We start from the raw sequence: 9,288 nt of genomic DNA, 5'->3' as shown, positions 1-9,288 counted from the left end.
GGGTCGTCTCACAAAGTGTCTGCGGCCCTTGGACCCAAAAAGAACAATTTTAATCTCATCAGTCCACAAAATATTCCTCCATTTCTCTTTAGGCCAGTTGATGTGTTCTTTGGCAAATTGTAACCTCTTCTGCATGTCTTTTATTTAACAGAGGGACTTTGCGGGGATTCTTGCAAAATAAATTAGCTTTACACAGGCGTCTTCTAACTGTCACAGCACTTACAGGTAACTCCGGACTGTCTTTGATCATCCTGGAGCTGATCAGTGGGTGAGCCTTTGCCATTCTGGTTATTCTTCTATCCATTTTGATGGTTGTTTTCCATTTCTTCCACGCGTCTCTGTTTTTTTTGTTCATTTTAAAGCATTGGAGATCATTGTAGATGAACAGCCTATACTTTTTGCACCTGCGTATAAGTTTTCCCCTCTCCAATCAACTTTTAATCAAACTACGCTGTTCTTCTGAACAATGTCTTGAACGTCCCATTTTCCTCAGACTTTCAAAGAGAAAAGTATGTTCAACAGGTGCTGGCTTCATCCTTAAATAGGGGACACCTGATTCACACCTGTTTGTTCCACAAAATTGACGAACTCACTGACTGAATGCCACACTACTTATTGTGAACACCCCCTTTTCTACTTTTTTAACTAATAGCCCAATTTCATAGCCTTAAGAGTGTGCATATCATGAATGCTTGGTCTTGTTGGATTTGTGAGAATCTACTGAATCTATTAGTACCTTGTTTCCCATGTAACAATAAGAAATATACTCAAAACCTGGATTAATCTTTTTGTCACATAGCACTACTATTATTCTGAACACAACTGTATGTTAAAAAAAAGCCATTTGCAAAAGCCAAAAGTCAGGTTGTGATTAGACAACCGTCTGATATAACTGGGATCAAAATGCATAGAACACTACCATCTACTGGCACCCAGATGCTCAGGCCCTAACCCATAATCCTTTGCACGCCAGAGAGTTGCTGCGGTTTAAACAGCACAGACAGAGAGAATCCATGACAATTGTAAATTAACATTATACAACCAAAATGTACGAGGGCTGTCAATAAAGTAACGGTCCTTTTTATTTTTTTCAAAAACTATATGGATTTCATTCATATGTTTTACGTCAGACATGCTTGAACCCTCGTGCGCATGCGTGAGTTTTTCCACGCTGTCGGTGACGTCATTCACCTGTGAGCACTCCTTGTGGGAGGAGTCGTCCAGCCCCTCGTCAGAATTCCTTTGTCTGAGAAGTTGCTGAGAGACTGGCGCTTTGTTTGATCAAAATTTTTTCTAAACCTGTGAGACACATCGAAGTGGACACGGTTCGAAAAATTAAGCTGGTTTTCAGTGAAAACTTTAACAGCTGATGAGAGATTTTGAGGTGATTCTGTCGCTTTAAGGACTTCCCACGGAGCGAGACGTCGCGCAGCGCTCTCAGGTGCCGTCGTCAGCCTGTTTCAAGCTGAAAACCTCCACATTTCAGGCTCTATTGATCCAGGATGTTGTGAGAGAAGTTTCAGAAGAAGTCGGTTTCAGCATTTTATCCGGATATTCCACTGTTAAAGGAGATTTTTTTAATGAAAGACGTGCGGGCGGATTGCAGCGTCGGCTCGCAGCCGCCGCGACGCTCTGCCACAGGAAAAACACCTCTGTTGGAAGCCTGTGCGGCGGCACAGGAAAAACACCTCCGTGTTGATAACCATTTGTAAAATCCAGGCGGCTTTTGATGGCTTTCAGTGGAGTGAGTATATGAGAAATTGTTTAACAGGCAGGACATGTTCCAACTTGTCCTTAAGGCTTTCAACAGAGGTGTTTTTCCTGTGGCGGAGCGCCGGGGCGGCTGCGTCCCGACGCGCGGACCCGTCCACACGTCTTTCATTAAAAAAATCTCCTTTAACAGTGGAATATCCAGATAAAATGCTGAAACCGACTTCTTCAGAAACTTCTCTGTTCTCTCACGACGTCCTGGATCAATAGAGCCTGAAATGTGGAGGTTTTCAGCTTGAACAGGCTGACGATGGCGGCTGAGAGCACTGAGCGACGTCTCGCTCCATGGGAAGTCCTTAAAGCGACAGAATCACCTCAAAATCTCTCATCAGCCGTTAAAATTTTCACTGAAAACCAGCTTAATTTTTCGAACCGTGTCCACTTCGATGTGTCTCACAGGTTTAGAAAAAATTTTGATCAAACAAAGTGCCAGCTCTCAGCAACTTCTCAGACAAAGGAATTCCGACGAGGGGCTGGACGACTCCTCCCACAAGGAGTGCTCACAGGCGAATGACGTCACCGACAGGCGTGGAAAAACTCACACATGCGCACGAGGGTTCAAGCATGTCTGACGTAAAAACATATGAATGAAATCCATAGTTTTTGAAAAAAATAAAAAGGACCGTTACTTTATTGACAGCCCTCGTACATTTTATTTCTTTTCATCAGCTGCAGCAAGAGGCTACAAGTCTCTGGCACGCAAAAGGATTATGGTATATCTCAATACTTAGGGTGAATACTGCCATGAACCAGTAGATTACAGTACAGATTGTGAAAACTTGCCAAAACAAATATTCCAAAAAATAATCAGTGTCTGCTACATTTAATTTGAGTGGAACTTAATAAACACAAACCGAATTTCAGACATCTTATAATATATTACTCTGGAACAAAGAGGACAAACAGTGTTGTAAAGGACAATAGGCAGAATGTTAAAGAGCAAACAGGAAGCGATTGCAGCTCATAGTGATTCCAATTGAAAATAATGGTGAAGCAACCTGAGCTTCTTCTGGCATTTTTATATAAAACAAACACAATAACAATGTCTATAAACCCAGTGAATATATTCACGAGAGTTTTAGGCACAATATACAAAGTGTTTAATGCTGTTGTCCATGTGGAGCCTGATCATAGTGTCTCAAATGCATTTCTCCTGTTGTGAACTTTTACCCATAATGCACTGCCAAGATAGGCATGTCCACAATAAAACCTTTAAAATTAGTGCAATACTTTAAAACTAAAACATATAGCTGATATTTTCACTTTATAAAACTTCAGACATGATGTTAATTTAAGTAACATGTTTGAAATTAGTTTGGTTAAAATTTTAACCATAAGTTAAAACTGTATGCCTCTGGATGACTTGGATGATATTGCCGGCAAGTTAGTATGGTGTGAAGAGAATTTTTTTTCTCCTCTTGCTTTCTTCTGTGATCAGTTCTTCTCTGACTGCAGAGAATAGAGCAGTTTGGGGTTGGAGTAGGGTTAGTAATAGTGAGTTAAAAAAACATCACGAAAATTGACTCATTTCGTGATGGAACCAAAACAAAACAAAACAAAAATAAACGTAAACTGGGGCTGACAGGAGACATGAAGTGCAAAGCACCTTTCACTCATGGTTTTTTAAAACCAACTCATTCCAGACAGTTTTGTGAAAATAACAGCAACTCTCATTTTTCACAAAGTAAAATATGATATTGCACATATTTTTTAAAGTAATGCAATAATTCCTGATGGTTTGAGCATTAAACAGACACATTTGCCAAAAGGCATTATGGGAAAATTCAAATGAACCACTCTCATCCCCCCCCCAAAACAAAATACAGAGAACACTACCATCTACTTGGTGGGAGTGTTATAGACCAACATATTTGTGGATCTCAAATGCAGTTTTACGCTGAGACCTTCTCAATATAAGTGGATCACCGATCACACCCAACACACAAGTTACAGTAATTTTACAGGGGATGTCAAAATTGGTACATTTTTTTTGTTTTAAACAGTATCACAATTCGCCCCATTGAGATAACCCATAATCACCAGCGAGTTGCTGCAGTCAAAATGATACTAAGAAACTGCATGACAACAATTGCAAATGAACATTATATGACCAAAATGTAACTTTTATGCCTTTCATAACATTTTTAGGAGACTGCTGCATGAGACCCTGAAAACTTGCTAAAATAAATAGTCCAAATATTTCGTGCCTGCTATGTTTAACCTGCGTGGAACTTCAAAAGCACAAACCAAATTTCAAACATTTTATATATATTACTCTGGAACATAGTGCTGTAAAGGACAATAAGCAGGATGTTAAAGAGCAAACTTCAGTTTCCTCAAGAATGACATGAACATAAGGCGGTTGCGGCTCACAGTGATTCCCCGCCCACTGCAAATAATGGTAAAACAACATGAGCTTCTCCCAGGTTTACATAAAACAAACACAATAACAATGTCTATAAACCAGATCATATATTCATGAGAGTTTTAAGCACAATATACAAAGAGTTTTTGTTGGGATGATGTTAATGCTGTTGTTTGTGTGCAGTGCAGCAGTTACATTGCAGCCTGATCAGACAGTCTCAATGCAAACTCTCTGAAATTTTGTGACATTTTGCAGGATTTGTAACTTCAATACTACACACAAATTATAGTTGGTCTATTTACACTCCCATTCAGTAGCTGGCAGTGTTCTCTGCATTTTGATGGAGGGGGGAGGAGGAAGTGATGAGAGCAGCTCATTTGAATTTTCCCATAATGCCTTTTGGCACATATATCTGTTAATGCTAAAACCTTCAGAATTATTCATTACTTTCAAACTAAAGCATATAGCTGATATTTTACTTTGTAGAAATGACAGAGGTGATGTTAATTTCAATAACTTGTCCAGGATTAGTCTGTTTAAAATTTTAACCATAAGTCAAAACTGTCTTGCTGTGCATGTCTCCCGCGACACAGTTACAAGACTGTATGGCTGTGAAAATAAATTATGTTTTTCCCCCCTATTCTCTTTGTTCTCTCACTGTTCACCAGGTCTGTTTTGCTGAGAGAAGGCTGATCTAGAAGCACTGACTCACTGTTGTTTGTGATTGCCTTTGAATATTTCAGAAGTATCAATAGCTGCCAGTGCACTGGAGTTTTACTAAAAGTTATCAGTTTAGCTTTTAGCTGTAACCTGCTAAATTTTATATGGGTTTGTCAGTTTAACTTTATAAAAGTTAACTTTTCAGTTAGAGGATTAACGATTATCAAAGCTAACTTTTTGGTTAGCTGTGCCCACTGCTGGTCATAAAGCATGAAAAATAAAGTCTTAATTGCGTGTGTTTCACGGAATTATTAAACACTAAGTCATAATCATGGGGAACTAAGTCATAATTATGACTGTTTTACAGAATTATTAAAGTAAGTCATAACCATGAGAAACAAAGTAGTAAATATGAGTAGTTTTGTAAAATATGAATACTAAGTTATAACCAGGGAAACTATAAGTCATAATCATGAGATTGTTTCAAAGAGATAAATACTAAGTCATAACCTTGAGAAACTAAGTACAAATGTGCAATAGTTCAGTAAAATTGTGAAATGCCAAGTTATAACCATGAGAACTAAGTCACAATCATGAGATTGTTTGATAGTATTATTTAATTCTAATTTATAAACATAACAAAACTATGTCATAGTTATGATTATTTTGCAGAATTATTAAATACTAAGTCATTATCATATGTTTCATAAATTATTAATTACTAAGTCGTAACCATGTAAAATGAGTAAATTAGTCTTAATTCTGAATTTCATAGACATTAAATACTACCTTGTAGCAATGAGAAACTAAGTCATAGTTATAAGAATTCCATAGAATTATTAAATATGAAGTCCTAACTATGAGAACCTAAGTAGTAAATATGAGATAATGTAGTAAAATTATGAAATACTAAGTTAGAACTATGAGAAACTAAATTATCATGATAGTATTTCATAGAATTACTAAGTCATAACCATGAGAATTTAAGTCATAATTATGAGTTTTGTTGTCATGGTTAGAGGTCCGGATGTGAGCGGACTGGTACAAGCTATGGACCCAAACGCTGGGAGCAAGGAAACAGAGCTGGTTGTAAATGAAAAGATATTTATTTACAATAAGGAAATAATAATGCTGCACTGGGGGGGGGGGGGGGGGGGGGCTGCAGAGTGGAGAGTCAGCCTGCTCATAGCGGTGGAAAATAGGGAGCTGCAGGTTCTTGAGCCAGTCTTGAAAGTGAACTGAGATCTTGGAGTGTATGGATTCTGGAGCCGGGACCCGCTGGGATGCACAGAGCCAAGAACAGGAACTAGGAGAACAGCGGAGATGATGGTGAGTGATTGCACTTATAACACTGGAAGCCTTTAACAATTAACAGTTCACTGAAGGCTAAAACAGAAATGTTCACAGTTCTGGGAATAATGTTCTCCATTTAGGAAATAAGGTTCATAGTTCATGAATTATCTTCAGAGGTCAAGTGCTACGCGTCTCTGGTGCAGTTCCAATTTAAGCAGGACTTGACGTTAGAAATGACTTGGACAGTTCTTAGTAGTTCATCAGAGTTCATACAATTCTTGGAAAACTGTTCATGGTAGTAGTTCTAGGAACAGATCTTACCAAACCTGAAGGAACATAACTGAAGCATGGCAGAGCTACACAGGCTGAGAGCTGGAGAGTTCTAAACTGTTGTGGTGCAGATAGTGGCCAGGCTACCTTGAGATGAGCTGTGGAAAGATAAGATGTCAGAGTGCATGGAAGCGTCAGCGTAGACAAGGTCATGGATTTCACATGGAGAGTCAACGTCTTGAATCCCACAGTGAGCTCAAGGCCGGGGTTTAACTAACCCACTCCTGATGAGCTGCAGATGAGCCTCAGGAGCGAGTAGCTGAAGAGAAGCAGGTGTTGCTCTGCTCTGCAGTGCGCCACCTGGGGGAAAACAGACAAACTACACACAAGAGGTTAAAAAGAGAAGGAGAAAGAGGCAGCCAAAAGGCTGGCCACAACATTTGTAGAATTATTAAATACCGAGTTAAATCATGAACATGTTTATTAAATATGAAGTCATAATCATGAGACAGTCATATAGAATGTGTTAAGTTAAACTATGAATAGAAAGCTGAGATTTGAGACATGAACTCAGATCATTTTGATTTAATGTTTTATAGTTGACTTTCATGAGTATGTCTTAGTTTCTAACAATGACAACAATTTGCTGTGTTGTAATGGCAATGTTGTGCGTCACAATTATGATTTTCAACTTGTAATTAGTATTTTGTAATATCAGCATCATGAATATGATCTTGTATCTAGTAATCATGATGTAGTATTTCATAATGAGAATTTGCAATCTTTCATGATATGACTGATTTTTATTGAGCCTGCGGTAGGAGAGAATTAAAACTCATATACACTAAAACATCATAACATATTCACATAGATCAAATACAAAATACACAGACAAGACAAAAATGAGACATTGATAAAAACAGTAACATTAAGAACAGTACAATCATAAGGATTAAAACTTGGTAAAAGTTGCTGCGGCATCTGTCAATCCATCCATAGTTGGGACACAATTCTTAATTTTGTGATTACAATCACTGGCATAACTATCATCAAATACATATTGAACAAAAGATATTCTGTATTTTTAGCATATTTGACTAGCATTGGTGATGAGGTTACTCTGAATAAAATAATTACATAAGCGTATATTCAACAAAAAGGTATAAAAACTAGCTGCCTGCCAGATCTAAAAATATCCCTCAACAGTTGCAGATAAATAATACCCAGAGTAGTTTCAATGTTATTCACTCTTAAGGAATTAAGTTCAGGTGAGGCAAATAAGTATATGATCCACTGAGGATTTTTCAGGTTTTCCCACCTACAAAGAATGGAGAGGTCTGTAATTTTTATTGTAGGTACACTTCAACAGTAAATGCAATAAATCACATTGTATGATTTGTAAAGAATTAATTAGCATTTTATTACATGAAATAAGTATTTGATCCAATAGAAAAACAGACCTTAATATTTAGTACAGAAACCTTTGTTTGCAGTTCCAGACGACAGATGTTTCCTGTAGTTCTTGACCAAGTTTGCACACTGCAGCAGGGATTTTGGTCTACTCCTCCATACAGATCTTCTCCAGATCTTTCAGGTTTGGAGTTTCAGCTCCCTCCAAAGATTTTCTATTGAGTTCAGGTCTGGAGACTGGCTGGGCCACTCCAGAACCTTGAAATGCTTCTTACGGAGCCCCTCCTTAGTTGCCCTGGCTATGTGTTTGGGGTCATTGTCATGCTGGAAGACCCAGCCATGACCCATCTTCAATGCTGTTACTGAGGGAAGGAGGTTGTTTGCCAAAATCTCACAATACATGACCCCATCCTCCTCCCTCAATACAGTGCAGTCGTCCTGTCCCCTTTGCAGAAGAGCACCCCCAGAGTATGATGTTTCCACCCCCTGCTTCACGGTTGGGATGGTTTTCTTGGGGTTGTTCTCATCCTCTAAACATGGTAAGTGGAGTTGATTCCAAAAAGCTCTATTCTGGTCTCATCTGACCACATGACCTTCTCCCATGCCTCCTCTGGATCATCCAGATGGTCACTGGGGAACTTCACATGGGGCTGGACATATGCTGGCTTGAGCAGGGGGACCTTGCTGCCCTGCAGGATTTTAAACCATGACAGCATCATGTGTTACTAATATAATCTTTGTGACTGTGGTCCCAGCTCTCTTCAGGTCATTGACCAGGTCCTCCCGTGTATTTCTGGGCTTTCTCAGAATAAACCTTACCCCATGAGGTGAGATCTTGCATGGTGCCCCAGACCGAGGGAGACTGACAGTCATCTTGTGTTTCTTCCATTTTCTAATAATTATACCAGCAGTTGTTGTCTTCTCATCAAGCTGCTTGCCTGTTGTCCTGTAGTCCTCCCAGCCTTGTGCAGGTCTACACTTTTGTCCCTGGTTTCCTTAGACAGCTCTTGGTCTTGGCCATGGTGGACAGGTTGGAAGTGTGATTGACTGAGTGTGTGAACAGGTGTCTTTTATACAGGTAACAGTTCAAACAGGTGCAATTAATACAGGTAAAGAGTGTAGAATAAGAGGTTCTTCTTAAAGAAGAACTAACAGGTCTGTGAGAGCCAGAATTCTTGCTGGTTGGTAGGTGATCAAATACTTATTTCATGCAATAAAATGAAAATTAATTATTTAAAAATCATACAATGTGATTTTCTGAATTTATTTTTATATTCTGTCTCTCACAGTTGAATTGTACCTCGATAAAAGGACAAACCTCTCCATTCTTTGTAGGTGGGAAAACCTGAAACATTGACAGTGGATCAAATACTTATTTGCCTCACTGTATTATTACAGTATTTATGCATTCCTAGACATTTCAACAACTGTGATTGTATCTATTCTAGAGGACTGCTTAGACATATATACAGAATGGATACTATAAGTCAGCACGGGTCTAATTGCTGTGTTCCAGACAT

Source organism: Thalassophryne amazonica, chromosome 4, assembly GCF_902500255.1.
Source record: "Thalassophryne amazonica chromosome 4, fThaAma1.1, whole genome shotgun sequence".
NCBI lineage: Eukaryota > Metazoa > Chordata > Actinopteri > Batrachoidiformes > Batrachoididae > Thalassophryne > Thalassophryne amazonica.
Note: the sequence above shows the minus strand (reverse complement) of the source record.